Source organism: Schistosoma mansoni (genome assembly GCF_000237925.1).
Source record: "Schistosoma mansoni, WGS project CABG00000000 data, chromosome 3 unplaced supercontig 0077, strain Puerto Rico, whole genome shotgun sequence".
Lineage (NCBI taxonomy): Eukaryota > Metazoa > Platyhelminthes > Trematoda > Strigeidida > Schistosomatidae > Schistosoma > Schistosoma mansoni.
Window position 1 is genome coordinate 896,129 of NW_017386007.1, and position 22,161 is coordinate 918,289.

Below are 22,161 nucleotides of genomic sequence, written 5' to 3' on the forward strand. Positions count from 1 at the left end.
ATTTGTACAGTATCGAAAATACTGACGATTTTCGTAGTACGACAATGTTTCCTTTTTCATGAATATGTACAATGAGTAACCACATGCACTTTTCAGGTGATCATGTGTTAGACTACTGAAATAACATTTCAACAACTGAGAGAATCATTCCATAATCTAATGTTCAGATTGACTTCAATATTCACAGGATAAAATATTGTTTACTATCGAAGAGATTTCATGATCCAACTGGTCAAAACTCGTCGTTCAAACATTCAACGTAGTTTTATTCAATCACAACATATTGCCGTGAAATGTGAATGATAATGGAAGTGTACTGAATTTCTCATTGTGTAATGTGATGACAAATTCCCAGTGAATGAAACGGTCATTCAAATCCGAAATCACCATTGTATCATTGAGTTATAGTTATATATTTTGTTATTCACTTATCTTTTGTTTGATAACTTGAAATACAATCACCTTATTACTTTTATTGAAGATTGTCCAAAACACAAAACGACTAAAATATGTGAAGACTCCAAAACACCGAATACAAAGTGCATGTGGTGTGAAAAAGCCAGTATGTGCGTCGTCAGCACTGATAAGGATATTGATGACTTCAAAGTGAATGGTTGCCAGATTGAAGTAAGTAATTGGTAGACATAACAGGTTGTTTTTAATATTACCACAATCCACATTGTAAATCTATTTATTAGGGAGAGCATTTTATTGCTACGAATAAGTAGTGATTTGTATAGTTCCCTTAGTGCATAAATCAATACATTGTATAGTTTGACGATATTTAATGAGACATGAGTACAATGCTTTGTTTCCATGTGGACATTCAACAATGAATGAAAGCGTTGTTTAACACCACTAATGCCTGGAAACATGTTAATTTTCAAGCTCATAGAATGTGTAGTGATTCCCAATGTCGAATATGAAGCCGCCCATCTGTGTGACTTGTTACAAAATATCAATGAAATCAGTTTGACTGAGGAAGTGAAATCTGTCGGAAATTCTTTATCGTGTTTGGATAATGAGTAAAAGCTCGTAGACTCCCGATGTTGATGTTCAAAACAAGTATTTCTGATTCCTTGTTAAGAAATATGTATCCTGTATGGATTGTTTCAACGAAGCCGTCATTTATGTTGTTACTTAGATCGCGGCAGGCTTTTGCGTGTTCCAGTTGCATTAGGTACCGTAATCCACAATTCCGATAGGGTTGTGATGATTCAAGAGATATGTCTAGATGTAGTTTATAATGGAAATATGATGATAGTCTATAAATGTAGATAGTAGATATTTTATAGTTAATTTATTGCCATGACAACAGACAATTGAGAATGAAAGACGTGTGTTGTACTATGAGGATAATAAGTACTTATCACATTGACTTTCAAATCGGTAGCAGATATTCTAAAACATTATTCATTGTGATCATATTGTGCAAAATGTAAGTTATGTATCTAATTGTTGGATTCACTTCTGTCATCAATACTGATGATGAATCATTTGATTAATATTTGGTATTTAGTAATACTGCCACTGTTTTGTTCTTCAGAATAGCTCGAATGTCAATGTTTCGACCACATCAATCCTTGTGGAAGAAGCTGGAACAACTCCAGGGATAAGTGAATCTGACAATGGACATAGGAAATCAAATCATTCCTTACACATCATCATACCTGTAGTTATCTGTTTCTTGATTGTGTGCAGTGGCTGTGTCATAGGCCTATGGTTGTACAGGAAAAACAAATGTATGCAATGGCTTTCATAAACGACTTATCGCTTGTTTTCATCATGCTGACTTTGTTGTCTTCATTTTGTAGTTTATTAAAAACACATTGTATTTTGTTAATCATTTTAATAAATTGGAGATTGGAGATGGTTTGTAATGTTTATGTGATTGTTTTCATTCAATAAAAACTTGTAGTAGTAGTAGTAGTAGTAGTAGTAGTAAGAGTTTACAACACTGGACTATGTTCGACTTGTGTTTAATTCGGCAATGATGATACCATACTTCGTTATGAAATCCTAATAATAATTGGAACTTCCGACGATCTAATTTGATTTTTATCCACGATTTTGAAAGATACTTTCGACATGTAAGACCAATTTTATACCTCTGTTGGTTCATTCCGTAATTTGATTGTTGATATAGGCAATACAATGTCAATTATTTTATTCAAAGCTTTGTCTTTGGAAAGACACAAAGTAGACTTGCTTCCATTATCTTTCAAAGAAAATTTAGATACTTTGGTTAAACATTTCATGGCTGCTTGTGTTAAGTTCATGAAGGGATAGGAATTCAGTCTTTAACATTGAATTCCGGTTTGTTGAATCAAACGCACACCACAGTTAAAGCTGAAGATATTCCTAGTGGTGGTTTGAAATTTGCGTTACGCTGACACGGTATTTATTATAAAGTGCTTATATATCGTTAAACCCTAGTTTATAAATCAATAAGAACATTCAATTAACCCTTGAAGAAAAATGGTTCGACTGAAACAAAAACGTGCTCGAAAAAGTCCTATTTCTTCAGATATTAACAACTCTGGTCTTACCTATACCCCACGCTCTGCAACTCCTGTTGCACCAGATAATAGTGGGAGTGGACGTATTCCACACATGTTGCTGGATGACTCTATGTCTAACTTAATAATGAGTTCTAACTCACGAAAATATGGTATCGATCTTAATAAGAGCGAATTAGCCTCTGTCTTTAAGCAATTAAGTGATATACGTTCTAAAGTGGAGTCACTTGCGGGCTCTTTATTAAAGCATGATGATCTTAAACTAGAACTAAAGACACTGTCACCCCTTCGACTGCTGTTGTCAAAGGATATTGTTACTTCTGAACTCGAAGACAGGATCAAAGTAGAATCCGTTATTGACTCGATAGCTAGCGAAGTCACCAAGCGAATAATCTCACGAAATAACGTGATTATATATAATATACCTGACAAAGTTGCCATTAAAACTGTAAGAAACTCGATACTAAAGGCAGCTAACCTCCAGGACAGTCCATGCCAATGTAACCGACTTAACAAAAAGCATCAAAAATACTCGTGCCCTATCCTGTTTAGATTCGATTCCCATTTATTAGCGGAACGTTTGATAGAATCTGAACAGCTAGTCTGTGCGCATACGAAGTTTAAAAACGCTCGTATAGTCTCAGACAAAACCACCAATCAAAGATTAACACAAAAGCGTACCATAAACGAAAATAACATTGTTGAGGTCACAACAAATGTGATCGCGCCAGCAGCTGAACCCACAGGTGCAGCTAATTTATCTCATGTTAGTCAGTGTACTGATATACCAATGCAGTGTGCTAGTTTGCCTCTCATACCCCTAGTGGCCCCAGATAACCAGGACATATCTGATGGAGACTCTAATGTCATTCTTTCCACTGTAATATCGGAAGCCCAAAATCGAACACCTGATTCTATTGTGAAAGCTCATAAAAACACTGCTAAACCTAAAGAGAATATACCAATTAAGAAGAAAGTAAATAAAAAACCCTCTAGTTCTAAACCGATTACCAAAAATATTTCAACGGCTTTACCAAACAAAAGTATAATTTCTGAAAACATGCTTAACCCTACTCATCGTAAGGGAGGTTATAAGGACACATTTCGTTCAAACGTTACACGAGACGGCCACTACAACCATCATGTATGCAGTCCTACTATTAGACAGACGGCAATAAACCAACGTGCCGCATGGTTTCCCCCATATGTAATAAATAATAAACCTGCAAGATGTAACTCTTATCATCACTCTCGCAGTGGAGAAGATGGCATACTAGGTTATGCACCATCAACGCAACCCCAACATGCAGGCACCTGTCTTAATTGTCCACCAAAACAAGTACAACAAATTACTGAACCTTACCAAAATAAGGATTTTTTTTCGGCCTCCAGAGATTCCTTGTTCCACTAGCACTACAGTTCGCTCATGCTATAGCCCATGCGATCCGGCAAACACATTAAACCATAGTCCAGGCATAGCTAGAACTCATACCATCAATAAGGATGCTCTCGGTTTTTTTACACTACACACTCCCTTTGTAAACTTATTACTCATTAACGCACGTTCACTTCTGAACAAAATTTCAGCCTTGAGAACCTTAGCCTTCCTAGCCAAGCCTTCTTTTATACTTATCACTGAAACGTGGTGTTATCCAGCAGTGGCCGATTCCAAAACTATCGACTCTATCGCTGTGACAGAGAAACTAAGCGAGGAGGCGGTTGTCTTATATTTGCTTTGAATACCTTAACAACAAACAAAGTTGAAGATAGTATCTTGAATAGTTTACCAGAATCGATCTGGATATCAATCAATACCCTAAACCATAGTCTACTCCTAGGTTGTATATATAGAGCTCCTGATAGTACTGATAATTTGAATGATTTTATTATCAATGCATTTATACACGCATCTACTCTAAACTTCAGTGCTAAGATTATCACTGGCGATTTCAATTATTCTGGGATTAACTGGATTGCCGGTAGTCGCCAGTCTAGCAATGATGAATTTTTATCAATCCTTAATCTGTACTGCTGGTCACAGTGGGTTCGTACCCCAACAAGGGGTGATAGTACACTTGATCTAATATTTAGTAGAAATGTCATTCCCCTATCTGTACAAGTATACAACGAGTTTGAAAGCAGTGATCATAGGATAGTAGCTTGTGCTCTCCCCATCCATCCCTCCTACAACCGACCAATTCAAAGAACCTGCAAGTATAGAGACTATAAGCATGCAGACTGGGACCTCTTGCGCTCACTGATCAAACTGTCAGACTGGGATGAATTCTTCTCATGTAATAGTCTGACAGATGCCATAAACATATTCTATTTGATTGTTAACTCTTGTCTAGACTCCTGTGCACCAATTAAGACTTGCAGGATTAGTAAACATTACGAATTATATATACCAGCTAAATATCGTAATAAACTAAGACGCCTAAAGAAACGTTATTTTAAATCTAACGACTTCACGGCAGTCACACAAATAACAATAATTTTTAACCAAATAAGAGAGAAACATAGCTTGAAAGCCATCAGTGAAGAGCTATTAGCATTACGTACTAGCTCAAAAGTGCAAAACCTAATCCACCTTTACAATAAACGTGCTAAATCAACTCAAAATGTTGATATACCATGCATCCTGTATAATAATAGTTTTATATATGACCCAAAAACTATAGCAGACCTTTTCAGTGGTAATTTTGCAAATGGCAAAGAGTCCATAAATGGCTCTGTTTCTAGAGTTATATGCTTGACTGGTAACTCAATTAAATCTATCTCCTTTACATGTCTGAAAATTAGTAAGGTTATAAATAAGCTCAAGGTTTCGAAAGGTCACGGTGCAGACGGGATTTCATCATTTCTCTACAAATATGGTGGTCCAGATATCCAACTTCTCCTTAAACTGTTTACTCTCTCTATGGAATCAGGCTCTTATCCTGACCGTTGGAAAACCGCGTACATCATACCACGTTACAAATCCGGAGATAAGACTGACATGAACAACTATCGGCCAATAAATATTACTCCAGTTATCTCTAGGATTATGGAAAAAATTATTAGTGACGAACTATCCAACTATTTATTGACTGAACAATTTATTGATGATTTGCAACATGGATTTCTTAAAAATCGATCTTGTATGACATGTCATTTTGACTTCTTTAATTTAGTCTATTCTCTTCATAGACAAGGATATCTAGTACTAGTGCTATACTTGGACATTTCTAAGGCCTTCGACATGGTCAACCAGCAACTTCTCATAGGTAAACTCCCATCTTATGGGGTCCAAAACCCGTTACTAGCCTGGTTTGATTCCTTCCTCAGCAATCGACATCAAATAGTTAAAATCAACTCTTCATTGTCGAACGCAGTCCCTGTTAGAAGTGGGGTAATTCAGGGTAGTGTCTTAGGTCCTTTGCTCTTTTTAGTTTTCATTAATGATATTTTTGAGTGTTTTAGTGTGGGTAAGTCCCTTTTGTTTGCAGACGATCTTAAGGTGGTGTACTCATTTTCTCCACATGAGCTGAGCAATATTCAAAATTGTATCAGCCCGGAGCTTAACAAGGTAGCACAGTGGTGCTCGAAATGACAACTGAAGCTCAATACAGCTAAATGTGGTTGGTTATGCTTCGGTGATACATCACTCAATCTCAATCTTACCATAAATGGGGAAATGTTATCTAGGTTACACACAGTAGTAGATCTAGGACTTAGGTACTCCGACGACTTGTCGTTTACTGAACAGATAATGAAACAAACGTCCAAGTCTCAATGGCTTATAGGTTTCATAACTCGAAACCTTCATAAAAGCGAATCTCGTATATTAATGTACAAAGTCTGTGTTCGACCACTCCTCGAATACTGCGCGTTTCTCCTTAGTAGCACGCGCATAAAGGATAAATTAAGACTGGAATCAGTACAGAGACGATTTACATTTCGTACTCTTGGAACTGATAGTGTCTTGACATATAATTCGAGGTGTAGTAAACTAGGGCTTGACCCTTTATGGAAGAGGAGACTCAAACTTAACCTTATCTTCTTTTTCAAAATACTTAACAAACTCTCCTTCACATCCAATCAGGCGATTCAATGTGCTTAAGCCCCACATTACGACATTCGTAACTCCTAGTCTTTAGCGAAACAAACATATTCTAGATCTTCTCTCTATATCAATTACTTTGCCTGTAAGTTTTCTAGGCTCTGGAATAATTTACCTCAAACTATCCGTATGTTAAACTCTCTCCCATTGTTTGTTCGCTCAATTAATGCTTTTTGCTCCTCTGAAAATGCATTAAATGCTCTAGCGCATGCAAGTGTATCTTACTCCACAAGTGAGATTATAGGAACTTTAAATGTTTAACCTCTTACTTGCTATCATTGTTTTGTTGTTCCGTGCTCTTTGCTTTATTCTTACTTTCTCTAGTTGTAGATAATTAATAATAACTCGCTCTGGCACTGGAAATGACCTTACAGAACAACGTTGATTAATCATCAGGCTCTCCACTTAAGAAAAAATGACAAGTTCCCTGGTGTTGCATTGGCCTGCCATATATAAACTATTTATCGATTACTAAACTAGCAAACATAAAACTTTCTTATATTTCATGTTTGTTCTCTACATTAAATGTTGATTTTTATAACAATCTGATCATGCCTGTAAACTGGTGTGAATTCTGTAAATATTATTTTCAGAATATATTATTATTATTAGTCAAGTTCACTATTCTAAAGTTTTATGTGAAACTGATTTAAAAAACGACTATCTGCAGATTCCTTTGGATAAACTTTCATCAGGTTTATTAACGACTAGCACTCTTTGTGGACTGTTCAATTACAACTACATTTCATTCGGTTCACGTTGTTCTACAGCCATATTTTATGAAATGATCCATGATGTAATCAGTGATCTTAAAACCGCTGACGTTTGTCCAGATGATCTCAATACTAACGGTTCTCATAACATATCTTACAATCAGTGACTTGCTACTTCCCTACGTCGTCTGCTTGAGAAGATGATTGCTGTTAACTCAGATAAAAGTTTGCTGTATTTATCTAGTATTGAATGTCTTTCATATTAGGCTGACGGTAATGATTTTAGACCAGATATGTGGCGACAAGCCCCACTAACAGTTTCACTAAATACAAAACCCTCACAAAATTATGCTCACTAGTAGGTGTTCTTCATTGCTGTTCACTTTTTATTTCTGGTTTGCTTCATCATGCAAACTCTCTACTTCGATACTTGCTATACGTACTATGGACTACCACTACAGATTAAAATGCGGATCTGAAAGGCATATTTCTGTGTATTTTGCCATGCTTGATAGATTATCCACTACTCCTGATGGTATTTTCTGCCTAAATGATAATGCGGCTAGTCCTGCATTATTTCGTAAATCTGATCTCCATAGTGAGGATTTCGGTGTTGAGGCAATGTAATGTTTGACGTGGCTCATATATATCTCGCAAAACGAACAATTAGAAAAGGAAAACGATTAGCTGTGAGTGCATGACGAAAGTACACGCGTACATGTACTAGGGCAAAAAACGGATGGTAAGAGGGAAGTGAACTGATTTACACGCGTTTTGTTAACATGCAATAGCGCAAAAACAATTTTCGCAGTAATGTTTTCGGATTTCTTTTTGGAAAAAAACTTGAAAATGAATACACACATATATATGAGCATAAAAGTAAATGAACGTTCGTTTTAGGGTACTTTGAAACAACAATACGAAAAGCCGAGTTAAAACGAAATTTTATGTAGTTTCCTACGTGTAGTAATCGTTTACGTTTTACGGAAGCGTTACTCTTCTCTCATAGCGTGCCGTTTTAGACCGGTTGACAGGTGATAGCTAAGATTCTTTGAGATGGCTGGTTATCGGATGAGACTATAGAATTGTAGTGTACTTCGTCATTAGTACTGTTATAATAATAGATCTAATCCTAAACCTGTGGATTTGATATGATTTGAAAACCTGATCGATAGGATCTTACGTGATAGTCACATTGTTTTCGATTCTGGCTCATCGTATCGTAATAATCTCTGCTTCGGTTTGGGCACCCAGGCAGCATCACAGCTCTCACACAAAAAAATGAAATGATGACTTGTACTGACAATCGTATTTACGCGCATACTATATGCCAGAAAATTTGCACTATTATTGTTATTATTATTATCATTATTACTGCAACTGTGCACAGACTACAACCTGTTTCTCACAAGCACAAACTTCCGACAATCGCCTACACACATTGACACCCAAGCGCGAAACAAACATCAATGAAATTCTCATTTGACAACACATTACTACTTTTAAAAACAGAAAATGAAGTGAAACGAATCTTTTGGCTGTCTATTCATAAAAGATCTTGTTCCAATTATAAATAAACACTGTAACCATTTACCATGCAACTTCAAATGAGTTTGCTGGTCGTTTTCCCATACAATCATCTAGTTTTCACATACTTACTTTATCAATATATGCAACGCTCAGTGATAATCTCCATTCTTTCAAACTAAACTAGTTTTAGTGTCCTGTGTATATTGGTCTATGAATGAGACTGTGCTGAATCATCATGATGATATAATCCACATCAGTCACTGTGACGGACAAACTCATATTTACCCGATATTCTGGATAAACACATTTCACTGTTCACCGAATGTATGTGTTTCATTGAATATTAATTAAGGTTGCATGTCATCACTCAGTGAGATCAATCGAACTCCACGTGAGGTTCAATGCATTGTGGCATATCATTTGAGATTGAAATTGGTCGTCATTTTTCAAGAGAATTGAAATGAATTTCTATGCAAATGATCATTGTTCCTTTGGAAAAAATTAGTTAACGCGAAGGTATTTTGACTAGGTATTTCGCAAGATACTCTAACTCTTGGAACGATACAAATCACCGGGTCCAGATCACTTACCTCTGGCTCTTTTCAAAGATGGTGGTGACTTTCTGGCTAAGGAATTGGCTGCGTTGTTTACAAAGGTCTGGGAGCTCCAGAGTGTTCCGACGTCATGGAATTAGTCGATAGTCGTTCCTATCTTTAAAAGGGGCTCACGTTGTTCCTGTAACATTTATCGGGTGATAAGTCTACTTCCGATTGCGTCCAAACTATTGGCTTCTGTCATTCTTTGTAGGTTGTTTAAAACCTGAGAACGATTGACTCACGAGAAGCAGGCTGGTTTTCGTTCTGGTCGAGGATGCATTGATCATATCTTCACCCTCCACCAAATATTAGAACATCGTCATACTAATCATAGGTCAACAATCGTAGTGTTTCTTGGTATCAAGGCGGCCTTCGATTCGTTGGGCAGGACTGTTCTCTGGAATTGCCTATTGAAGGAAGATGTGCCTGAGAAGTTTATTAACATCTTAAAGGCCCTGTATACAAACACCTCAGGCAGAGTGAGGTCATCAGTGAGTTGATATCTCACAACAGACGTGGTTTGAACTCCACTGGTCACTGCTTTTCACTAGAACTCCTGGATTTACTTCTCGAAGTCAGTCAATTGACTAACGCTTTCAACTATGAAAATACTAAATCACCACAAAACCCCCTTTCTGATAATATTAAATTAATGTGATGGCTCATTAACATCAAAAAGAAGTGTTCTTTTATCATTTAAATGCAGTTAACAAATGAAAGCTGGTCAAGAGTGACAAATCGTATCATTACACAAGATTATGAGGAAAAGTTTCAAAGGATTTGTCGTTTACCTTACAACAAATGCTTGATGTACTGTTGTAGTTGAATAGAGAGAGAGCAAATAACATTCCATCTGATGATCTTCACAAATGTGTCTTAGATAAAACCGTGGAAGTCAAGTAACGGGAGAGTGTATGTATCCAAGTGTATAAAGGATAGCACATATATTCATCCATATAAACTATGGAGTTATATTCAGTAGACTACAGATATAACTTGAATAATCAATAAGTGAGAATAGGAAAACTTTATTCCTTGTCTGATACAGTCACTTAAATATATGGAGAATAAAAGTATTATAGGTCAAACAAGGAGATAATGGTTCTCAAGTAGGCATGCAGGAAATGAAGAAGTCGACTCAGAACAGCAGTTGTGAGTGTTCTAACAATGCAAGACAGAATATATCAGTAATGATTATTTTAATATACACATGATTGATCCTACGTAGACTTTCAAGTGAACATTAGCCAAAACAAAATTCTACTGGGACTTCAATTCTTAAAGTGTTCTATTATATTCTCTTTAAGGGAGGACTCAGTGGCCGAGTGGATAACGTGATGGCGTTTGAAGCAGGAAACGTGTTCTGAATTGCCTACCATTAACTTGTCTACTACTTATTAACTGGTTAGTTTTAAGTAGTATATAATCATATTCTTTTTGTCAAGTACTTTTAAATTGTACGAGAGCGAAGGAAGATTCAGCAATTTCTACAAAGACTACAGTATAGACTATATCTATTACACATGAATCTCTATATGCAAGGTTTTTTTCGAAAAGGCGTTTTAAGGATGGGGCATAAGCAAAAAAACACTACATATCGCTTTTACCCTGTGTCAGAAATCTATATAGGTGTGTTTGTGTACGCCGATAGTTTTATTGTAAAGATTACTTTAAAAGACTTGTACCTATTTCTAGGGTCTGAATTGTTTAACAAAATTTTCCATTCGTTCTAGGCTTTTTTCTGTGACTGAAGGGTTGACTAGCGCACTTCATTCATGATGTTCTGTTTCATTGAGCATACGCCATCATAAGGATGTTTAGTCAGATATTTTTATGAATAATATCCATCATACTTGTCCAGTATTCACCAAAAAACAATTTTCTCTACTACATAGCTCAAAGATTGTAATGAAGATCATGTTTACAATAACTGAGCGGTCTTCACGACTGTTTCAGGGACAAGAAATATTCTTATCTTATTATAATGTACTCGAATCTTATCACTCTTTTTGTTTGTCTAACCTGAATGTCGGTTATGCAACCTCTTCATTTCCGAGATTTAAAGACAGTGTTAAAGTACTTGGCTTTACGTATGTAGCCATCTATCAGGTGTGTTAACCCCAGTGACAACAGGAGAAGCTGATACTTGTATCTACTACAACACTTTTAAAAGGAGAGTTCTACTTCTATCAAATATTTTGTGCCATATAAACTGAAGTAGAAATACTTAAACGACAGTAGTTTTGTTGTCCGAAGTAATATGAAACTCTGATAGCCACTGCCTTGTGAATCCGCTTATATGTTTTCAATCTCGAATGCATATTGTCTTAGCTGTAAGCTGTTAGTCTATCATTTAGGCTTCATAGATTAGAGTTAGATAATTATATACATGTTAGTAAGTTTTGTATAGTAATAATAATAATAATAATGGTTCTATTCAATGTTGTATGTTTAGTACAGTAAGGAATTCTTGACACAGATTACCTAGTTGAGGCCAGATATGATTTTCAGAATCCTGATGCATTGTAGCTTTGTGTCTGATGTATATAATCCTATGTGTTTTCAAATCGGGAATGATACAAGGTATATCGCCTGACTTTTTTTGAATCTTGATTCGTGGTTTATAACGGAGGAGTTTTGTATAGGTCAATCAACGTTAACATATATCTCATCTGATTTGTAAGAATCAATGTTACTGATGTGAGCGGAAGTTATAAAACTTGATACATCTCTAACTGTTATGACTGTCACTGTATCTGTTGTATGTCATGTAGGCGTTTTTCTTCGGAATTACTGAAAGGTAGTTTCAGGACACAGTGAATCATCATAATCTTGGGCTTTGACGAATTTAACATCGATTCTGTCTCAGCTTCTCGTACAGACAGTGACTTTTCAGTTTTGCAACGTACAGACAGTGACTTTTCAGTTTTGCAACTTAACTCCTAGGACACCGTAACCATTGGTTGCTAAACTCTTCGTTGCCTGTTTCTATGTCTTTAATTGAGTCAAACAATGCTCTTAAAGGAAGATTCTTCCTCACGTAGACTTGTTGTCCCAATACAAACAACATAATTTGGCTAATATAATACCAAGCCACAGAAACCAGTAGCACTCCACCCACTTTTGTTTATCGTAAACCACCCAGCTTTCCAACAGATTGTTACTTACCACCGAAACGTTGAATTATATCGGGGAGTTTTGTCTTTAATACACAGCTTATCCGCTACTTTCCGATTTAGTTTTCTTCCAATTGGTTTAGTCATCATTACTAACAACAAGAATTCTTCTCTTACCGGAGTTGTTTGTTTTTACTTTTCAATCGATTGTTTTGCATTCTAGGAGGATACCTTGAAGTTTTTATATCTTAATAAAGATTAAACTATGGATAACTTCTGAAAGCCATTTATGGACTAATATTATACAATATATCCATATTGTATAGCTATTGAGTAATTAGATTATATGTATTTATATTCCTCTTATTCAGACACTATCAGCAACAAGTTACTGTAGGAAAGAACAAACCAGATTCCAGTGAAGGAAGAAATCAGGAAGATGCGCTGGAAGTGGATAATACACACACTGAAGAAATCACTCAACTGCGTCACAAGACAAGCCCTCACATGTAATCCTCAAGGCCAAAGGAGGAGAAGAGGAAGACCAACGATCACATTACGCCGAGAAATGGAGACAGACATGAGAAGAATGAACAAAAGTTGGATAGAACTAGAAAGGAAGGCTGAGGACAGAGTGCGTTGGAGGATGCTGGTCGGCGGCTTATGCTCCATTGGGAGTAACAGGCGTAAGTAAGAAAGTTTTATTTCTTTTATTATAAGCTTTTAATTGACCTATCGACTACTATTATACGATTTATTATTCATAAGTTATTCCCAACTTATTAGTTACAATCTTTCACACTCAGATACTTTTTTCTTAGTCTTGCATAATTGTTATTTTCTATTATATGGCATGATTTGCTTGTATATAAATCATGTATATCTGAAATATATGATTCATATAGTGAAAGCTATGTTCTGAGCTCAACAGGTAGGGCTAAGCGGAAACACTAATTAAAACTCACAGATTGAATTTAGGCTGCTCGTACTGGTTAACGCATCATTAATTTGGCACTGTGCCAAAGGCTTATAAATGGGTGTTCTAATTAAAAAATATATAATGTGATATAATAATTAACAAAGTATATGACACAACAGAAGTTGAGATTTGTTACTTACTGGCGTTAGATTTTCAATTCATGTTATGGATCATTACTAGGTGTGTTACTACGGGAAATGGCAGCTAACATTAATTTATAGCCCTTAGATGCTCTAAAATAAGAACAGAAATCTTGATATGTGATGAAATCCAAACTTGTTTATTTCACATATCTTGTTTTTTTCAATTAAATTACTTATTATAATGACATAAGAACTATCATCATTGAAGTTTATTGATAGATCCTGGGTTGGAATCTCGCGAAGCGAGATCGTGGATGCGCACTGCTGAAGAATCTTACAATAGGACGAAACGGCTTTTCAGTGCTTCCGGGTTTTCCATGGTGGTCTAGCATCAATTGCTTCATGATTTCAATGATATAAAATTACTAAAATCTCTACAAAACCCCCCTTCTGATTATTGATTTATATTTATTGATTAAAAACAATTGAATAAGAATTTTACAACACTTATCCATGAATACATATGAATGTAATAGTGTTTGAAGTGAGCTGTAGTGGGTTCGAGTTCCGGAGTGAACATCAATTGAGATGCAGATACTTCCAGCTGCCGAGTTCCAAGTGGGACGAAACGCGCGCCCTAGATTCCACTGCTATCCATTATCTACCTTCGCTTATAAGGCTCGTGAATCAGGGCAATATGGAAGCCATACTCACAGTATTTACATATGCCAATAAAAGACTGATCAATTGCAATCCTAAACATCAATGAGAAGATTTAAGTAAACATTACCAAATGAATTAAGCGTGTTTCTATAAATAGGTGATTACCCGAATAATGAATAAACATGCTTTGTTAACTGAATAAATAGTCTATAGCTCCAATTTTACAACAACGAAAGGAACCCAACGAGTCACTCAACAAAATAATGGAGTTTTAGTGAATCTTTGAAGAAGGCAGTTTGTTCAAATGAGATATGCATTGTATATTTCAGAAGATAACTGATAAAATGATGTGTAAAGAATAAACTGCCGCTTTAAGACCACCTTATTATACATATACAAGTTCATTTGCTCTTACGGCACTTATTATAGTAACCGCATAACCCATGCTCTTTCCAAACACATATCGGAGCACTATCCAGAATGGTTATTGAAAGGTGAATGTAAATCATACAAAAACCCGATTGTTGAAGATCTAGTCAATTCTGGTCATCTGTCTACAGTAGAATCTTCGCTCATAATTGTTTATAAAGTAAGACGGATTGGTTCGAAGGAAAGGAAGGTAAGAAACTTGTACACATTGAGGACTTTGACGATTCGTCTATTCAAGCCTTATCTTTATGTTGAGAAGCAACACATCCAATTCCTTAGTCCATCATGGTCAGTGTAAAACTAGATAATAGACGGAAGGTATGTATGTTTAATAAGAAAAATTACAAAATATTCATATTATACATATACATAGCCTTCAATCACCCATTTGTATCTTCGGGCGTTTCGGCAATCTTCCTTTTTTATTTGCATCTTTCCATATTCATTATGTCAATAGCTTTTTACAAACCTTTTTTCTAGCATATTTGATATCACCCAAGTATATCACTTCGAAATGATAGAGTCTGTTCATCTCTTCGTGCTCCATTGTAGATATTTAACTCTGTAGTTTTTAACTGTATTTAAAAAACATCAAATGCAGAATATGATTCCTGTACGGAACTGCAGAACTTATGCACTTGCTCTACAAAATCCCCATCTAGAGTATAGTCAAGTTTAGAAGTGAAGTGTTAGCGTTCGAAACCGAAGGTCCAGAGTTCGAGTCCCACCTGGAGGATCGTAGATGTTCACTTCTGGGGAGTTCCACGCTGGGACGAAACAGTGTCCAGTGCTTCCGGGTTTTTAGTGGTGCTCTATCTCAGATCGACTCGTGAATTCAATTGCGAAAATGCTACAATCTTCACAAATCCCCTTACTGACATACAAACCTATTACATTACACTCAACGGTGAGAACAATCTGTCTATACTATATAATAAGAAAGAGATTTGTAAAACTGCTTAATCAATAAGGTTGTTTCTAATAATAATCATAACGACAATGGTATTTACACATACAATACTAATGACTTCTAGCTGGTTTTCTTACCAATCTCTAATGTTACTGTTATTGTATGAAATGTTTTTTTGACCCTGAACTCTTTGAAACGGTAAGAATTCATTTAAGGAATCTGTACTTTTAAAAGTATAAACTTGAGCTTACTAAGACTAATTAAAGAAAAGCTGATTAGGTATTTAAAAACGTATATTGACTATTTAGATTATTTGTAAAGTAAATTAACCATTTTCAACTGAACTGATACCAAAGACTAAGAATGTAACAACAATGTGAGAATGATTATAAGCAAAGATGGATAGTGGCTAGCAATGGAATTCAGCATGCGTGTTTTGTTCTATTTTGGACTGGAGTGTCGGATTGAACATCAACTCTGAAATGCAGGCACAAATAGGAAGAAACGCGCGTCCTGGATTCCATTGCTTGCCACTATCCATCCAAGATGATAACGTTTATGACTCAAGTCAATATCGAGGGAATCCGTACAGGATGTACGTATGTCAATAAGAGACAGATCACTAGCAGTCCTAAGCATCAATGGAAAGATTCAAAGAAGAAATGCAAAATGAATAGTGGATTACTGAATAGTTTCATTAGTTTACATGAACAAACTATAAACTTACTAAGTAACTGTATTTTATGAAATTTTACGGATTGATCATCTTGGTAAACTTAGGTAATCCAATCGAAAGATGAAGTTTACAAGAACTTCATGATATATTGGCACAATAAAATATAAGGCAGCTCTACTTGAATATATGGGTTACCTGTTTTGGCTCTCTAGATATATTACAACAAGTTATCAGTTTTGGTGTATTTCTGAAAAGTTTATGACCTTTCACTGTACAAGTTACAAAATAGTACAATCAGAAACATCGTTATGTCTGGCAATATTCATCAAAGAGAATGAACATTATTCAAATGTCAATTTCTGAACTGCTAACATTAATCTAACTGGCAATCACTCAAATATTTATCGTCAGAATCGATCAAGATATAAGAAACAGAAATTTGGTGAAATGCTTTTGTGTTAAGAATTCTATGCTGTGCCAGAAAATAAGATATTATCAGAAGGGGTTTTGTGGAGATTTAAACTTGTAGAGTTCAAACCACGTCTGTTGTGAGATAGGAACTCACTGAAGACAATTGGTGAACAATTGTTCACCTTCGTGGGTTGGTTGAAGTTAGAAATTAACACCGTCGGATGCCGGCCGGTTCAGTGGTCTATCGGTTAAGGGCTCCGGCTCGAGACTGGTAGGTCCAAGGTTCGAATCTCGCTCGCGAGGCGGGATCGTGGATGCGCACTGCTGAGGAGTCCTATAATAGGACGAAACGGCCGTCAAGCAGTGCTTTCAGGTTTTCGATGGTGATCTAGCTTCAATTGACTCGCGCTTTCAACTATGAAAATAAGATATTGATTAAAACCATTATTATTAATAATAATAATAATAATAATTGTTACGTCCTTGATCTGTCTACCCATTTCCGTGCTGAGGATAACTTGTCCAATGTAGATTAAGACCTTGACGTGATAGGCTGACTGGCTTATCCTTGAGGCTAGCATGCGTGAGTTCGAAGTGGGGAAAGCGAGAAGAAAACTATTCTATCCCTGACTGACTGACAGGCACGCGCGCGAGAGAGAGAAGACAAGACAAATGGAACACTACTCGCTTTATTCCAAATTCCGATCTGGTACTCGATTTCAGATTAGTGTGAACAAGTAGATGAATAACGGGACCACAACGTACAATAATTAGGGGAATACAATTATGTCCAAAACTGGTGGATTAGAGTAGAAAATAGAGTACAAAAAGTTACGTTTTGAATAACAATAGCTTTGGAACAGAAAAGGCTATGGCAGTGAGTCATACATCAAACGAAAGCTTATGCTCTGTAGAATAGACTAGGGACAAAAGTAAATGTTACTGTTATACAAGCTTTGAATGAAATGAAATACCGTCCCCCTGAAAAATAGCTTCCGTAGTTTGTTAAGGCTTCTTGTTTCGCGGTTCACGTCAATAATAATACAATAGTAGCTGCTCTTGATCTGTTTATTAGAAATGAATATTCATACAAGTTCCATACAATATATATACGGTTGCAGCTGCAGTTTATAGATAATATATCTAGTATATTCCTACAACGTAGATATAGTAACGCATTGAAAGAAGATTCTTTATTATTTAAGTAAGCGATAGTGAATTCATAGATTAAAGTTTTTGTATGTTTGGTTTGATCATATTGTGTTGTGAGTTACTTATATCCACATAAGTAGTATATAATGATGGTCAGCCATAGAATGTATTTCGCCAGAAGATCGACAAGGAAAGAACGGGGACGAAACTGATTTTTGCAGAAGGAACGGTCAAAATTGAGACAACTGATTGATAGTTTGCAATTTCACCGTTCATTTACGGGTATGAAGGCTAATATCACTTCTCGGCTGCCCACACCATGGAAGGGTATTTCCTGAGGGACCTGAAAAGGAAGTTGGATTAGTGTTGGTCTTAACGACCTGGGAGCGTGATCGCAGTGTCCAAAGGACAACTGCTTGAGGCCGGTCACTCACGGCCTTTGACCGGTCACTGTTCATTGTATGGTTGTAAGATTTTACTCAGATTTTCTGTAATTTTGTGTTAAAATACATTTGATTGTCCTCACTCGTCTACTTGTCCGCTAAAATATGAGTGAACATTTGCCTACTAAACTGCTTGAACTTATTGGTTAAAATGTAACAGTATCAAGTGTGTTACCTTATTTCGGAGAATTACCTTTCATATTGAAATAATGAGGTAGTTGAGTATAATATGAAGCTTCATTGTTGCACATCTTGCCGACATTGTAAATCCAATTCATATCAAAGTAACTTTAGAAGGTATTTACAGAATGTTAACCGAACTATCTTTTGAATAAAGGTTCTCTTTATATGCCTAGTGGAGTGAATAATGTTTGATATAATATAGATCTAATCTACAAGTCTATAAGTGGTTTATAAACTTCCTTACATCTATCCTGGATATCTTTTCAATCAAATGAACCCTTCAGTTCTGAAACTGTAAGTTTTACTTCTTCTTCTAATACTTTGGTAATCAATTGAAATAACCAACTTGTTTGGTCTTTTCATTAATTTGACCAGAATCTTATTTTATTCTAATTGGCATATTTCAAACACACGTGTTCGAACTTTACAACTATTCAATCTTTGTAAGCGAAGATAGATAGTGGTTAGCAGTGGAATCCAGTTTGATGCACGTCACTTCGTCCTCGATGTACCTGAACCTCAGAGTTGATTTTCACTCTGCGACTCAAACCGAGTACTGTTCTATTCAAACGCCATCACAATATCCACTTAACTATTGAGTAGTGATAGCTATCTGCTTGTGCAATAGAATGAGTTTAACTATTCAATCTTTTCAAATTCATTAAAGTAAGAATGTCAACTGAATAAATTTCTCAATGAGATTATATCCACCTACTTGCTAGAACTAAATGAGGGTTATAAACCAGTGTGAAGAATTAGAATTATGAGTTACAATTGATGGTTAGGGTTAGGAATTAGATTCAATGTTTTCACTATGAATTGATGTCAGTTATAATACTAAAGTGCTATTTGACGAAATGGATGAATGAATTTCGCTCTAAAATCCAAGAACTGTCAATTTATACGTGATTGGTTCGTCTATAAATTATAATCTCACCGTTACATTATTAGTCTTCTTCATTAATTGTACCGATTTCATTGACTAAATAGAGTTAAATACAGCTTATTATTGCAGACAGTAATCTGGTTAGTCGCCATAGTATTCACCAACGGATCCGAAGTATTTTGCGTAGACAAATGCTAATAAATACCTGTATGTTCTCGATGATAACTTTCGTAGCTCTCCAAATTTGCGCCCCATACAGTAGAACTGTTTTGACATTTGTATTGAAAATTCTGATGTTGGTGTTGGTTGACAATTGTTTCGAATTCCAAATGTTCTTCAATTGTAGATAAACTGCTCTTGCTTTGTCGATTCGCATCCGGATATCAACTCCGGATCTTTCAAAAAAGGGGAGGTGTGCTATGCCCCGATACGTAAAATGAATTGTTACTTTGGAATCTATTTATGAACCAATACTGTGCATATATTTTTTTATCGTATAATTGCTAAATAAGTAAACTACTCATATCCATGTCTCTCTTATTATAAGCTTTATTTTGACCTCTGAACTATTATTATACGATTTACCATTCTTGAATTATCCCTAGTTTATTAATTACAATCTCTCACATTCACAGCTACAGTTGGCTAACTCTTGTACAAATGTTATTTTCTATTTTATTGGTACGATGTGATCTGCCTGTTTGGTATATAAACTCAGTATGTTTGAAATATAATGATTCATATTGCAGCGGCTGTCGTTCGTGTTCTGGACTTAACCGGCTGGTCTATGCAGAAAGCAGGACCGATCAATACTCTAGACTGCTCATACGGTTTCCGTGTATCATTGGTCCGATCGATAATTCGCTGCTCTTTAATTGGCGGTACTATCACGTTATACAATAATAGGGCATCCACTCGAGACTCCTTAGTAAACACAGTGTCGAAGGTCAAATATCTTGGTGTCATTTTTTCCTCTGATCTTTCTTGGTCTGCTCATGTTTTACTCTTATCGAAAAACGTTTACCGTTTGACATACTACATAAAAAGGCTTCATGCTTTTGGGATTACTCGCCATTTACTCTTACAATTTGTAAATTCCTGCATATTACCTTTTATTTTATATTGTTCTCCATTATTCTTTTCCGGGCTTTTGAGAAAAGACTTTGCTATTTTGCGTAGAGTGCTGAAGGCAGTTTGCAAGGTATGTGGTGAATCTTTTGAAGTCATTGTTAATATGCTTGTGGATAGACATCTTAAGTCTTGCAAACTCTTGGCAGGTGTTATCTTATCAGATACTAACCATCCGCTTCATTCATATCTTTCTACTTGTATATCTTCTGGTAGAACGAGACGTAAATACATTAAAATCCATACACGCAAGCAAGTCTATAAAAGTTCTATAATACCTTACTTAGCAAATTTACTTTGTGACGAACAGGCTGTTAGAGTTGACCTAGTAAATAACCTGTACTCTTAAGCATGTCTCCAATTCGATAATTTGTATAAACTCAGTTTCTTCTTAAAACTTTTTCATTCCTTTTCTGTTTTTTTTTTGTTTGTTTTTTAGGGTTTTTTTTGTTTTTTTATAGTAAAAAAACTTGTTGAAATAACTCGTGCTGAGAATTCTATATTTTATCAGATTATAATATTGAATAAAGCCATTATTAATAATAATAATAATAATAATACTTGACCACAAGTTATAATACACCCCTACATATTGATAGATCTAAACGCAACATTTTTAATCCTACACTTATTTCTAACTATAATTTAAGTTTAAGATGCCGGCTCAATGGTCTATCGGTTAAGTCCTCTGGCGCGATACTGATAGGTCCTAAGTTCTCGCAAGGCGGAATCGTGGATGCGCACTGCTGAGGAGTCGCACAATAGGACGAAACGGCCGTCCAGTGATTCTAGATTTTCCATGGTGGTCTAGCTTCAATTGACTGATAATCTTAACTATATATGATTTAAGTATTCAAAGTTAGTCCAACATAGAATATTTCATATGGAATTCATTTCTTGAATATTTGGTTTATTGATATGTAGTTGAATACAAACTGTCAAACTTGAAGATAGATTTATTGAAATATGGTTGAAACAGTTAACATACCCATGTCAAGCATTGAATTTATTTACACTTCAAGAAGGTTTAAAATAACAGTTCAGATTTTCTGGATTAAGCTTATAGTGTGATGTATGCTACTGATGTCCATAGATATAGGTAGTAGTATGTATCACCAATAATTTTTTCTCCTTAGCGTTTTTTTAGTGGGTTGGTTTTCTACGGGATGGGGTCGCTAACCCCATGCCCAACCCTCCTCCTTTACCAGGGATTGGGACCGGCAGTAGCCCCCGGAGGAGCTACAGGTGGAGAAATAGAGACAGACATGAGAAGAATGAACAAAAACTGGATAGAACTAGAAAAGAAGTCTCAGGACAGAGTGAGTTGGACAATGCTGGTCGGCAGTCTATGCTCCATTGAGAGTAACAGGCGTAAGTAAGTAAGTGAGTGATGTATCATCAATCCAAAGTGAAATGTCTGGCGGCAGAAGGTCAACAAGATCTAAAAGAAGAAAACAAGTACAGAGAGCAATCGCCGTGAGAACGAAGAAACAATCCAGTTTGAGACAATTGATGGATAGTTTACAAATGAAGTATTACTGTATGGTTCTCATATTTTACCAAGATATTCTGTGATTTTGAGCTCAAATACATTTGATTGTCCCTAATTGTGTTCTCATTCACTACAATAGAAAAATGATTT